Consider the following 13741-nt stretch of genomic DNA (forward strand, 5'->3'; position numbering starts at 1 on the left):
ACCTTGCCTCTCCTCCTGTTGGGTGGTTGGGGTCTGTGTGCCCTCCATGGCTGAGTGTGGCGGAAGTGACGCTATGGGCTTCCAGGCCAGGTCATCAAATGCATGTCCACTCAGTTCCCTTGGAGCCCAGCCACCATGCGGTGTGGAAGCCCAGGCTTGTCCACCCAGGCAGAGGCCACCCCGCGGGGCCACGTGGACGCGTCCCGCCCACAGCCCAGCTGAGCCCTTGCTCCCGCCCACCCCTTTCCCTTCCACCCGAGAAGTTTCTGGCATTCAGAGAGGGGCAAGAGAGGCACCAGAGCCCCCGAGAAATTCGCTCCTTGGCTCCAGTGGCTTCACTGCATTTGTGAAGTTAATTGAATAGATTTGCATAATGTGCTCGCTGAGGTGTCATTTTACTTGCACATTTAAATTGTTTAATCATCTGTGTTTTTCTCTCTCTTAATCTTGATGATGGCAAGATGGGAGGTGGTGGTGAAAGAAAGAAAACTCTGAGGATCCAAGCCTCTGTCTGTGTCTCCCTCCCCCTCCTCTACACACACAGACACATACGCGCACACACAGACACACACAGCACCATCACCACCAACACAAGGTGTGGACGTGTTTCCTCATCTGTCTGTGGCTGGACCCTTTTAGCAGAACATAAGCTCCCTGAAGCCAGGATTTTCACTGTCGCCTTTGCCTGCTGCTGACTTCCCTGGGGCCTGGACAGTGCCTGGCACACAGTAGGCACTCAGTAAATGTGTGTTGAGTTAATGAACACGTCAGCCCAGGCATGAAGGTGGCCAGAGGCATGGGACTTCTCCCTTTGAATTGAAATACAAAAATGCAACCAGTGAAATGCATGGTTCGTGCCCAGGCAGTCACTAAGCGTGACTGTGAACGCCTGAGTCAGCACAAACACCTGCCAGGGTCAGACCCGCGGGGCAGGGGACAGGACGCAGACCACAGAGACCCAAAGGCTCCCCCAGGAGTCGGGGCTGCAAGCACCGCTTGACAGAGTGGCCCAGGCTGAAGGCACAGGGACTGACCCAACCAGCAGCCGCTCCAGGGCCTGGGAGGCCGGCGGTGCCACCTGCCTGAGGACAGTGCCCAGCGAGGTCAGGTTCTGCCCCCGCCTGGCTGGCAGATGCACCTGCAAGGTGCGGGGCTGCCGGAAGATGGCTCCAGGTGCTGTCAGCCAAGCCCAACACCCAGTCTCACCGTCCCTGGCCCTGTTTTTCCCCAGAAATGGAGCTGTGTCTGGAATATTCCTCGAAGTCCTGACCCCAGTCGGCTTCCCCTAAGGGGTGGTAATTCTTGGCAGACAGGAAGGGCCCCGCCCCTCCCCACCACCGACTCAAGGGAGCCTGAGCTGGCAGGGTTCTTCAGAACCAGGGAGCTGTGTTGCAACCTGGGCTTCCTTCGTGCTTCGTGAAGCCGTCAGGGGCCAGGCGGCTAAGCCTGAGGGGTCCCGGGCTGAGAGCACAGGCAGGAAGGCTCTGGGTCCCCAGGGCCAGAGGTGCCCGCGACTCTTGGGATGGCTGAGTACGCACTTCTCCGTGGACGCTGCTCTGAGCGGGAGCAGGGAGTCGGCGTGTCTGGCTCTCCTGCCTAGAACCTGACTCCCCAGGTGCTCCCAGGCTGCGAGGCCCCGGCCGGGGAAGAGCCGGCAGGTTCCCCTGACCGCTGCTGCACCTCCCCTTCCTCCCACCTCAGCGCAGACCCACTTCCTCAGGGAAGCCCTCCCTGATTCCCCCAGGTTAGGTCCAGCTCCTCTTGTCAGAGAACCACAACTCTTTTTCCTTTAGAGCCGCCACCTCTTGGTAGTGACTGTGTGACATGTGTCTGTTCGGCCAGCCCTCACGCTCCCCATGGGGAGGGGCCGGCCCAGGCTGCTCCACTCTCCACCCTGTCCCTGAGCCTGGCGCACAGTGGGTGCACTGGAGTATCCTAACATCCGCTGGGGGAACAGCACACACAGCACGCGCGGAAGTGAGGAGGCGGCGGGGCAGGTGACCGCAGGGCCAGGCCGGGGACTGGGAGGGGCGCTTGGCTCCCTGGACACCCATCAAGCCCCCAGATTCCTTTCCTGACTCCAGCATGACGGCCCTTGCTCTGCTCTCATTCCTAGGAGCTGCGCTGTGTCTCCGTCCTGGGCCGCCCCAGGCTGCGGCAAGCCCCGTGCCTGTGCACAGGAGGCTAGAGGTGCCTGAGTGCCGTGGGAGGCAGAGGCCCCTACCACTCGCCCGGCAGAGGATGTGCCTGGCTGGCTCCCCCACGCTCCGCCTCCTCCCGTTCCTCATGTCCCTGTCCCACCTGGGAGCACTCCCTTATAAACCCCTCACCCGCAAACCCCACGTCAGCAGGGTCCCACGAAACACAGCCCGTTCCACTGCCAGCTCCACTTGCGTCCAACTCCGTGAGACCAGGCGAAGCTCCACGGACATCCCTGGCCTCTGTTGCTATCGGTTTCATAGGAAACGCAAGCAGTGCTTGTGAGGCAGCCGGCCCGGCTGTGTGTGTCGTGGGTACTCTACGAGGGTGCATAATTGTGGCCACGGCCGTTGCATTCCATCGCCAGACATCCCAAGGTCTCCCACTTCATGAAAGTGGCCTGAGCCAGGGACATGCCAGGAGCTCAGGGGTCTGTCCCAGAATTCCCAAAGAAACTGCCTGGGCTCCAGAGAGTCCTCGGCCCAGTTTCTGGAATCCTGCAGCCTCCTCTTGACCCTCGTCAGAGCAGAAAGCTGAGCACAGGGGCTGGGGGCAGCCGGCAGAAGACCCCCGTGTCTCGGCCCCTGAGTCCTGCTCCCCCTGGCCTCCAGCTGCCCAGCAGCTCCTGAAGAGCCCGCCCGCGCTCTCACTGCTCCAGGCCTTGGCACCTGCTGGTCCCGCCTGCCTGCCTGGCCGACTCCTACACAGCCCAATGTCACCTCCTCCTGGAAGCCTTCCCTGGCCAAGTTCTTCCTCCCCAGGTTGGGCCGCGTTTGTACGTGTCTGTGACGGTCTCTTGACTTGTGTGCTTCCAGGGAAGTAGGGACTGGCCCAGGCCAGCCACCCACCTGCCCTCCCGGAACACAGATGGTGTGGAAACAAAGGTCTGATGAGCGAATGAATAAACCGAGCCGCCCCCAAATTTCCCGTGAGTCTGCCGCTTGCAGGCCGTGGGGAGGGGCTACGTCTCGTTGTGGCTTTGTCTGGTTTTCTTTTTTTTATTCTATTTTTTTCCCTTTTCTAGGAAAATGGTTTTACTGTTAAAAGGCCCTGTGCCAACCCTCTCACTACCAGGAAACTGTGGGCTCCGGTATCACAGGCGCAGCTGGCAGGGACTGGACGGTGGCCAACACGCTGCCCTTTGGGGGGTCCCCAGCAGCCTGCCCCTGTCCACCTTCTCTGGCAGCCCTGCAGTGCTGTGGGGCGCAGGGCTCGAGAGGAGCACAGATGTGAGTAACCTTGGACAAGTTGCCGGCCAGCCTGGGGCCTCAGTTTCCCCAGATGTTAAGTGGACGTCTGGGAAGTCTGGGGCCCTTCTCCCTGCTTCTTGACTCTGGGGGAAATAAGGGGGCCACATACACATGCAGGGAGGAGGAGGGGCTCTTATCAGGAGAGGAGGCTGGGGCTCAGGGCAGGGCGGGGGCCTCCTGGCTCAGGGCCAGAGCTAAGTGTCCCGGTCACAGTGTCTTGGCCAGGCTGAGCTGGCAGAGGGAGGAGGCTTGTTTTTCAGGGCCTGGCTTTCCCTGGGGGCGGCTCCTCCTTAGCCGATAGGACTTGGCCCAGCCCCTGGCTCAGGCCAGCCTCAGCCAGGATGGGGGACCCTATCCTGGCTCCAGTCTCCCTCTCTGATGCCAGCCTGGACCCACTTTGACCTTCCCTGCTTTTTTAGCCCGGGGCACGTCTTCCCTAGAGCCTGCCCCCAGAGGCCCGGTGCTTGTGGAGCTGGGACACCGTGCTGAGAGCCCAGGGAGCTGCCCCTGCGGTAGCCATGGGGCTTAATCACCAAGGGCCCGATTTCTGGACAACAGAGCATGGCGGTGTTGGGGTTCAGTAAGGACACCCCCAAAATACGTGTCTTGGCCTGCTAAGCACTTGCCCCAAAAGAAAAGCTAATTTGTGTGTGTGGCTTCTGCTCACCAAGCCTACGCAGTGAGTCTGGAATTCTCTTATCTGCATGAAGGCCAGACTGCAGGGGGAACAGGATCGCTTTCCATCCCCACCCGGAATGACATCCGGCTCTATCTCAGCGAAAAGGATGAGGAGCAGCGCACAGGCCCCAGCCACACCTGGCCGGCCCCTCCCGTTCCAAACACTGCCTGCCCCGTGGGCTCATTCGAATTCCAAGGAGACTGTCTCAGGAATTCCACTCATTCCTTTAAGAACCAGTTGGAAGCTTGCAGTGTGCGTGGCCCACGGCCCCCTGCAGCATCCCGTGCAACAGTGGGCAGCCACGCTCCTGCCCTCTCCCCAGGGGGAGTCTGCCCAGGACGCCTTCTGTCCCAGCTCATCCTGGTGACACTCCAGAGGGCCTACTAGCTGCCTTTTTGAACCCCAGCTCTGCCTGGGAACCCTGTGGGCCTCCATTTTCTCATCTGTAAAATGAACTAGGCTGAAGGGGGCTGAGAGGGTTGGGCAGGCGAGGAGGGCTGGTGGCAGCACCAGGCTCGTAGGAGAAGCTCCTGCAGGTTACCCGTGGGTCCATGCAGCTGTGGAGGCCGGAAGCCCAGAGGTCTATAGTTCACAGGGCCTGCGGGGAGCCTGGGCAGCGAGGCAGGCAGAGAGGGTGTCCAGGAGGCAGGGAGGAGAAGGGGGAGAATTGGCAGCAAGCTGAGCCTGGGAGGGGTGCAGGGGATGTTTCCTTGGCTGGGAGGAGGTGCTGCTCTTAGAGGCCCCCGGAGTGTGCATGGGGTGGGGTGAGGACGTTCCTGGACTTGGGTCGGAGAGCCTGGGCCCTGGCCCCAGCTCAGACCCTCCCCACTGCGTGCCACGGGAGAGCAGCTGCCGGTGTCTCTGCCTCGATGTCCCTCTCCTTGTCAGAGGCTGGGCCGGAGCAGCTCTGGGCTGGTGGCAGGGACATAGCTGGGGACGTCACTCTGATTGTGGCCTCCCTTCTGCCCAGGCAGGGACCTCATGCCCATTTCACAGGCCAGGACACTGGCTCAGAGGCCGCCCCACTGGTAATTCCTCACCTCTCAGAGGCGTGCGTGACGACTCACCTAAAGGAAAGTGATTCTCTAGTACCACGTCACAGGAACCCCGGGAGGGTCTGGGGCTGCAGAGTAGGGGTTAGGGGTGATCGGATCTGATACACAGGCTGCTGCCCATCTCCGGCACCCCCTTGGGGTCTCCAGGTCTACTCAGAACATCTGAGAGGAAAAGCAGCTGCCACCGAGTGGGGCTGAAGCTGAGGCCCCAGGCGGGGAAGACGGGAGCCAAGCAGGTGCATCTGGAAGCCAAGCTGGGTGAAAACAGCCAGGGCGAGGGGCGGGCAGCGAGTGGATGCTCCCAAATCCAAGCACACTGCTGCTCCTCAGAAAGCCAAGTGCACGCACTTGGAGTGGGGAGGCAGCAGGGCGAACTTATTTAACGTGATGTGATCCACTGGATATTCCCACTGGGATGTCTGAGACAAGTCACGCTCGCCACGGCCCCCACCAAACCCGCTCCTCCCACCGACTTCCCACCCCAGACAGGGGTGCCGCCCCGCTGCTTAGGTCACACCCTGGGGTCATCCTTGACACCCACACTCAGTCTGTGACTACTGCTGCAGGATCCCCCGGAATCTGACCCTCTCACTGAGTCTCTGCAGCAGCCCCTCACCTGCTCATGGCCTCAAGCCTCCCCCATGGGACTTCTTCCCCATCAGCATCCAGGGCACTTAGGCACCTGCAGCACGGGCTGGTGCTGTGGTGCAGCAGGTTAAGCCACTGCTGGCAATGCCACATCCCATGTGGGCGCTGGTTCAAGTCCCGGCTGCCCCACTTCCAATCTAGCTCCCTGCTAATGCACCTGGGAAAGCAGAGGAGTTCCTGGTTCTTGGCTTCAGCCTGGCTCAGCCATGGCTGTTGTGGCCATTTTGAGGTGTGAACCAGCTTTATCACTGTGTCACTCTGCCTATCGAGTAAATAAATAGATCTCAGGCAGATTGCTTCTCTTCTCTGTCCAAACTAGTTTGAAGGCTCCCATCTCACTGAGAGCCACAGACGGTGTCTTCAGAATGTTCTAGAATGGTCCTCCGGGTTGGCTCTTTACAAGTGCCTTTGGGAGGTAGCAGGAGAGGAGGAACTGCTCCTACTTTACAGATGGGAGAATGGAGGCTCAGCTGACAAGGGATTACGTCCCGGGTCACCTGCTGAGGGCCCTGGGCCCTACTCTCAGACGACTGAGTGAGCAGCTGCTGGTGTCTCGAATCGGACGAGGCCGCTCACTCCAGCCTCCATGGAGCGCTGGCTCCCTGCCACTTCTCGAGTCCCTCCAGACATGGAAATAGGCTGCGGACGCTGTGTGCTTGGCTGGCGCAGGCCCCGGATTCCAACCCTTTTTAGGCCAGATGGGAGTAGTGCAGGGTCCACTGTGGGCTGCTGAGTAGCCGTCAGAAGAATGTAAGGAGTGGGTCAGCCCCAGGGCAGTCCGCGTTGCCCTGGCTCCTCTGGCGGGGCGACCCTGGGTGAGCCACTTCTCCTTTCTGATCGGCACCCTTCCCACCCCACGGAGTCCTGACATTTAAGCAAAGAGCAAGTGGATGAACCACGGGCAGCATCTTGAGGTCACCAGAAGATGCCGGGGATGGTCTTGGGACAGCCTTTGGAAGGGTGTGGAGTGGGAGGTCACAGGGCTCTGGCCACGCCCCGTCCTGCCCAACCACTCTAGCTGTTACAGTGTGGCAGAGGAGCAGCAAGACATGAGAAGGCACGACCAGGATGTCCACAGACCTGGCCAGCAGGACGCATGGGCTGAATCTAACACACTGAAGGTGTAAGAAAAGTGACCGTGAACCAGCCCCTGGCCCTGGACTCAGATGCCAACCATGGAGTCGGGGATGACCAGGGTGGGATTGAGACGAAGTGGCTTTGAATCCACAGCTGTCTCAGGAGCATTTCACACGGTGTCCTCCACGGCTGCCACAACAACTGGGTGTCGAGGGACATTTACGAGTGCAAGAACCGGGGACCCAGGGCAGCCCACTCGTGTGAACGGTCACACGTGGCAGAAATACACCCCCACCCACACGACCCTCCAGTGTGCACACGGTGGAAGCCTGGAGCCAGTACAAATACGCTGGCCGTTAGTGCATCGCGACGCCAAAGGCTTCTATAGAAGCTGCGCGGAGAATCAGTAACTCGGGGAAGGCGGCGGCGGACCGGGGCGCGGGCACGGAGCAGGACAGAGAGTCAATGGCTGAAGAATTTCCCCATCCTGCCCAGCCTGGCCGGCCAGGGAATCAGACCGACTCCTAGTCCGTGTTTACGGGAAACGTTCCAGGATGTGAACGCTGTGGCTGAAGAGCCGTGAAGCCATTGGCAAATATTTAATGGAGGACACGTGGGGCTCTTGGGTAGAGGCTTAGAGCCACCTCGGAATTAGTCACAAGAGATGCCAGCAGCCTCCCCGAATTCCTTCCAGGATGGCCGTTTTGCATTCGTGCTGTGTGAAGGACAGGTGCACGACTTATGCCGGGGTCACCTGTAGTCTTGCAGCGTGACTCAGACACGGTCCCCATGGCTGCAGCAGGTGGCTTCTCCCAGCTTTCGGTGACCACCTCCACCTGACCAAAGGGGCTTTTTAAGATCTAAAGGCATTGAGCCAGTGCTGTGGTGTAGCGGGTAAAGCAGCCACCTGCAGTGCCAGCATCCCATATGGGTGCTGGTTCGAGTCCCGGCAGCTCCACTTCCAATTCAGCTCTGTGCTGTGGCCTGGGAAAGCAGTGGAAGATGGCCCAAGTGCTTGGGCCCCTGCGCCTATGTGAGAGACCTGAAAGAAACTCCACCTATCTCCTGGCTTCTGATTGGCTAGAGCCATTGTGGCCATTTGGGGAGTGAACCAGCGAATGGAAGACTTTCTCTCTCTCTCTCTCTCTTTCTGCCTCTCTGACTTTCAAGTAAATAAATAAATATTAAATAAACAAACAAAAAACAGAGATCTGAAAGCAGAACCCGGCTCAGTGGGGGCTGGGATTTGTTCCGGTGTGATGTGCTCCCTGCATGACTGCAGCCCGCCCTGCCTAGGAAGGGAACTGATGACCGCCACGCCCCAGGCCACCTTCCTCGTCTCCCTGCTGCCGGCCGCGGTGTGTCTTGCGTGCCCTCCCCCTCAGTGAAGGCTATTCCTCTCTCTGTGTCCACCGCAGACAACTTGCGGCTGCCATGTCTTGTCCTAAGAGCAGCTTTTATTTTAATTTCCACCCGCACCTCCTGCTGTTTCATTTCCCCGCACCGCTTGTGCATGGCGGTGTCTCATCTGCTTACATCTCGGCCCCACACCTCTCACCACGGGGGTCTACGCTCTGATGTCTTCATTATGCCTGCTTGGTTTGTTGCACCCAAGAACACATTGAAATGTACATTTTTAATTACTTCCCTTTCATACCTCCCCTGTAGTAGAGGTTGAGCACTGTGTTGATGTGAGTGGAGATTATCATTCTTGAATTCCATCTCAGAATATTAAAATGTAAGGAAGCCCAAGAATGTGTGGTTTTAAAAGGGGGGAGGAGGATTTAGGAGCGGGTATTGTGGTGCAGTGGGTTAAGCTGCTGTTTGGAAGGCTGGCGTCCCATTATCAGAGCGCCGATAGAGTTCTGTTGCTGTGCTTCCAATCCAGCCCCCTGCCAGTGTGCCTCGGAGGCAGCAGGTGATGGCTTGAGTTCTTGGGACCCTGCCACCCACGTGGGAGATACAGATGGAGTCCCAGGCTCTTGGCTTTGGCTTGGCCCAGCTCTGGCTGTTGTGGGCATTTGGAGAACGAACCAGACACTGGAAGATATTTCCCTCTCTCTTTCTCTTTTCTCTCCTCTATCAGTGTCGCTTTTAAATACATAAATCTTTTGTTTTTAAAGCAAGTTTGGGCGATGACACTTTTAGGTTCACATCCAACTAGAGTGTGTTCACTGTCACCAGCACACGTGCAAGGATGCCCTGTGCCAGTCGCCGACACCCGTCAGAGCCGCGTGGCTCCAGGTCACCACTACGTTTTCTCGCTCTCTCCCTTCCAGCCTCCCTCATCCTCCTCCCTCTTTCTCACTGTTGATCAGCTGTCACCTAGAGAGTCTCAGTCATTTCGGGAGGCGACACCTTCACAGCAACCGACCAACCGACCCAGACCGACCCAGCGTGTCATCGGGATGACATGAGTGTGAAAAGCCTAGAGGTGCTGATGGGCACGTCAAAGGGGCGTGATTCACACAGCTGGAGAAATGGGGAAACCTTGATATGATAAAGGCTTCCAGGAAAACCACAGTTACCATCCTGCTACCCACAAAAGACCGAGAGCAAGTTGGGACAATGGGTCCTTCCTTGCCGCTTCTACTCAACATTGTATTGGAGGCTCCAACCAGGCACCCAGGGTCCTGCGCTGCGGCACAGCAAGCTAATCCTACAGCTGAAGATGGCCCAAGTCCTTGGGCCCCTGCACCCACGTGGGAGAGCTGGAAGAAGTTCCTGGCTCCTGGCTTCTGATCGGCAAAGCTCCAGCCATTGTGGCTATCTGAGGAGTGAACCAGAGGATGGAAGACCTCTCTCTCTCTGTCTCTACCTCTCTCTGTAACTCTTTCAAATAAATAAAATAAATCTTTAAAAAAAAAGAACATTTTCTTCACTCCTTCATGTTGTGGCCCAGGTGAGCACGTCATTCCTTTTCACCGAGGAACCCCCTTCCGTTCTTAGACGTACTGTGCTTCATTCATCCAATCACGCGTCGGTTGACAAATGCGTGCGCTGTTTCCACTGTTAGGCTCTTGAGAATAATGCCGCTGTAAACATTCGCGTGCAGGTTTTCACGTGGGTGCACGTGGGCATTTCTCGTGGGTCTCTGCCTTACGTGGACTTGCTGGACTATGTGATAACCCCGGGTTTCACTTTTTGAGCAGCTACCAAACCATTTCCCCAAACGGTTGCACCGTTTTGCTGTCGCACGAGCGATGTGTGAATTTCTGATTGGTCCACATCCTCTCCAGCACCTAATGTCTCTCATGTTCTCTTTCACAGCTGGTCTTGTGGGTGTGGTGTCTTGTGATCTTGATGTGCATGCCGAGGGATTCACTGATACCAAACTTTTCGTGCGCTTATCGCCCATTTCAATATCTACCTCGGGAGAAATTTCTGTTCAGATCCTTTGTCCATTTTTGGGTTGCGTTATATGACTTTTTATTATTTATGTGAGTTGTGAGGTCCCTTATACGTTGTAATACAAATTCCTGAGTAAGTTTTGTGACTTGAAGACGTTTTCTCTCATTCAGTGACTGTCTTTACACTTTCTTGATGATACAATTTGCATTCAATTTATTTTTTCTTTTGCTGTTTGTGGTTTTTTGGTGTTGTAGCTAAGAAGGCTATGAGTGACCCAAGGTTGTGAAGGTTTGCTCCTGTATTTTCTTTCACGAATGTTATAGTTTTATTTTTTTAAGATTTATTTACTTATTTGAAAGAGTTACACAGAGGAGAGGCAGAGAGAGTCAGAAAGGTCTTCTATTCGCTGGTTCACTCCCTAGTTGGCCACAATGACCGGAGCTGTGCTGATCTGAAGGCAGGAGCCAGGAGCTTCTTCCCGGTCTCCCATGTGGGTGCAGGGCCCCAAGGACTTGAACCATCCTCTACTGCTATCCCAGGCCAAAGCAGAGAGCTGGATTGGAAGTGGAGCAGCCAGGTCTCGAACCAGTGCCCACATGGGATGCCAGTGCTTCAGGCCAGGGAGTTAACCCGCTGCGCCAGAGCGCTAGCCCCAAATGTTATAGTTTTTAAAAACAGATTTATTTATTTATTTGAAAGGCAGAAAGACAGAGAACTTCCATCCATAGGTTCACTCCCCAGAAGGATGGGCTGTTACAGAAACCTGGGGTGGGAAAACTCCCTCCATTCAAACAGGCACCAGAGACAGTGGAGGACCCAAGCGGTTTATTAGGCCAATGGGCTCAGCTAGAATCATTTCCTGAGAACTGAGCCACAATCCCCAGTTTCTTACAGTGTTTATAGGTTCATCAGCATCATCCCTTAGCTGTTACAGCATTGGTGGGTTTAAATTGCAGCCTACGTGACTTAGGACCACACTTCCAATGGTCAGCGGGCCCAGTATGTTTGTAAAAGAGATACCAGGGGCAGATTTATTGGATTTATGGAGTTGACAGAAGCAGAACTAAGGACATCTTCCCTCCCTAGACAAGATGACAGGGGGCAGCTGCTTCACTAGTTAATCTCGAGCAGCCACTTTCCCAGGTCTGTGTTGGGAGGAGGGGGTCTGATTTTCTTTATCTCTGGTTGTGGCAGTATTTCCTCTAGAAGGCCGGGCTGAAACCAGGGACCAGGAACTCCATCTGGGTCTCCCACGTGGGTGGCAGGCACTCAAATACTTGAGCCAGCATCTGCAGCTTCGCAGGTGCATCAGCAGTGCTGGTACTCGCATGGCCTGTCTGATATGGGGTGCAGGCGTCCCAAGCACAACTTCTCCTGCTGTGCCAGTGTCCCCCCAGGAGTTCCGCCGTGTTAACTCTTATTTATTTTTAAATATGTATTTATTTATTTGAAAGGTAGGGTTACAGAGAGGCAGAGAGAGAGAAAGAGAGAGAGAGACAGACAGACAGAGAGAGAGAAAGAGGTCTTCCATCCACTGGTTCACTCCCCAGTTGCCCGCAATGGCTGGAGCTGTGTTGATCCAAAATCCTACACTGGCACAGGGGCTCAAACACTTGGGCCATCTTCTATTGCTTTTCCAGGCCATAAGCGGAGAGCTGGATCGGAAGTAGAGCAGCTGGGACTTGAACCAGTGCCCACATGGGATGCTGGCGCTGCAGGCAGCAGCTTTACCCACTAGGCCACAGTGCCAGCTCCCATGTTTACTCTTAAGTTTAGACTGTGACCCATTTTGAGTTGGGTTTTCTGGGTCTGTGGGCGTAGCTGCCCAGTGCTCCCAGCAGGATCCATTGGAAGCCTACTCTTTTCCCTGCCGGAGGCCTTGGCAGCCCTGATGAGTCAAGTGACCACCAAATGCAGTTTTATTTCGGGAAACTCAATCCGATTGCCTTGGTCTGTAAGTCTGTCCTTACGCCAGTTCCACACTGCCTTGAACATGTCTGCTTTGTAGCTGGTTTTGAACTTGGGAAGTGCGAGTTTTCCAGCTTCCCCCACTCCACCAAGATTATTTGCTCTACCTGGGGTCCCTTGCAATGCCAAATGGACTGTAGGATCATGTTGTCAATGTCTACAAAAATGTTTTTGACTAAGATTGCTTTGAATCAATATGGAGAGGACTACATCTTATCAATTGAAGTCTTCTTTGAAAAGGAGCCTTTGCAGATGTGATTTTCAGAGTTTATTTCTTGGGGCCAGCGCAGTGATGTAGCTGGTACAGCCACCACCTGCAGTGCTTGCATCCTGGGAATCTGGGCACTGGTTCAAGTCCTGGCTGCTCCACTTCCAATCCAGCTCTCTGTTGTAGCCTGGGAAAGCAGTAGAAGATGGCCCAAGTGCTTGGGCCCCTGCACCTGTGTTGGAGATCTGGAAGAAGCTCCAGGCTCCTGGCTTTGGATCAGTGCAGCTCTGACCGTTGTGGCCATTTGGAGAGTGAACAGCAGATGGAAGACCTCTCTCTCTCTCTCTCTCTCTCTCTCTCTCTCTCTCTCTTTCTCTCTCCTCTCTGTAATTCCACCTTTCTAAATCAATAAATCCTTTTTTTAAAAAAAAAAAGTTTATTTCTTTACCTGAGAGGTACAAAGACAGGACGGAGAGAATGAGACTGGGCGAGACAGAGATAGAGAGAGAGAGAGAGAGAGAGACAGCGACAGAGAGGGTGTTCTGCCATCCACTTGTTCACTCCCCAGATGCTTGCAACAGCGCAGCCCAAGCTGAAGCTGGAATCCGAGAACACAACCCAGATCTCCCATGTGGGTGGCCAGAGCCTGATCACCGCAGCCCTCACCACTGCCCCAGGGTCTGCTTTAGCAGGGAGCCGGAGTCAGGAGCCAGAGCTGGGACTCGAACCCAGGCACTCTGCCATGGTCTGCAGGCATCCTAACCACCAGGCCAAATGCCCTCCCCAATCAAGTCTTTCGACCCACGAGCATGCAATGGCTCTCTGTGTATTCAGATCTTTCATTTCTTTCACGCATGTTTTGTTTTATTATACATCTTTTGTTAAATTTATTCCTAAATATTTTTTGCTATCATAAATTGAATTATTAATTTAAATTCAGCTTGTTCACTGCGAGTGGGTAGCAATTCAGCGTGCGTCACAAGGAAGACGCTTTCTGAGCCAGGCAGCGTTAGGTGATTTTGTCACTGCACAAACGGCACAGAGGGCGCTTACCCCACTCTAGACGGCGCGTTGTCAGTCACTCTGGGTGGCCTCTGGAGGCAGCTGAGAGACGCGGTCAGCATGAGATATGTGAGGCTGCCTGTGCCACCTGGCCCACACTTTGTGGCAAACTATCTCTTCTATAAGTAGAAGGAATGCATGATAAAACAATGATAAAAAGAGTAGCATGGTAAGTGCATCAACCAGGAGCACACTCCCTCGTTACCGTGAGCAGGTGTTGTGCACAGAGCGTAACTGGGGCTGC

This window comes from Oryctolagus cuniculus, chromosome 11 (genome assembly GCF_964237555.1).
Source record: "Oryctolagus cuniculus chromosome 11, mOryCun1.1, whole genome shotgun sequence".
In the NCBI taxonomy this organism is placed as follows: Eukaryota; Metazoa; Chordata; class Mammalia; order Lagomorpha; family Leporidae; genus Oryctolagus; species Oryctolagus cuniculus.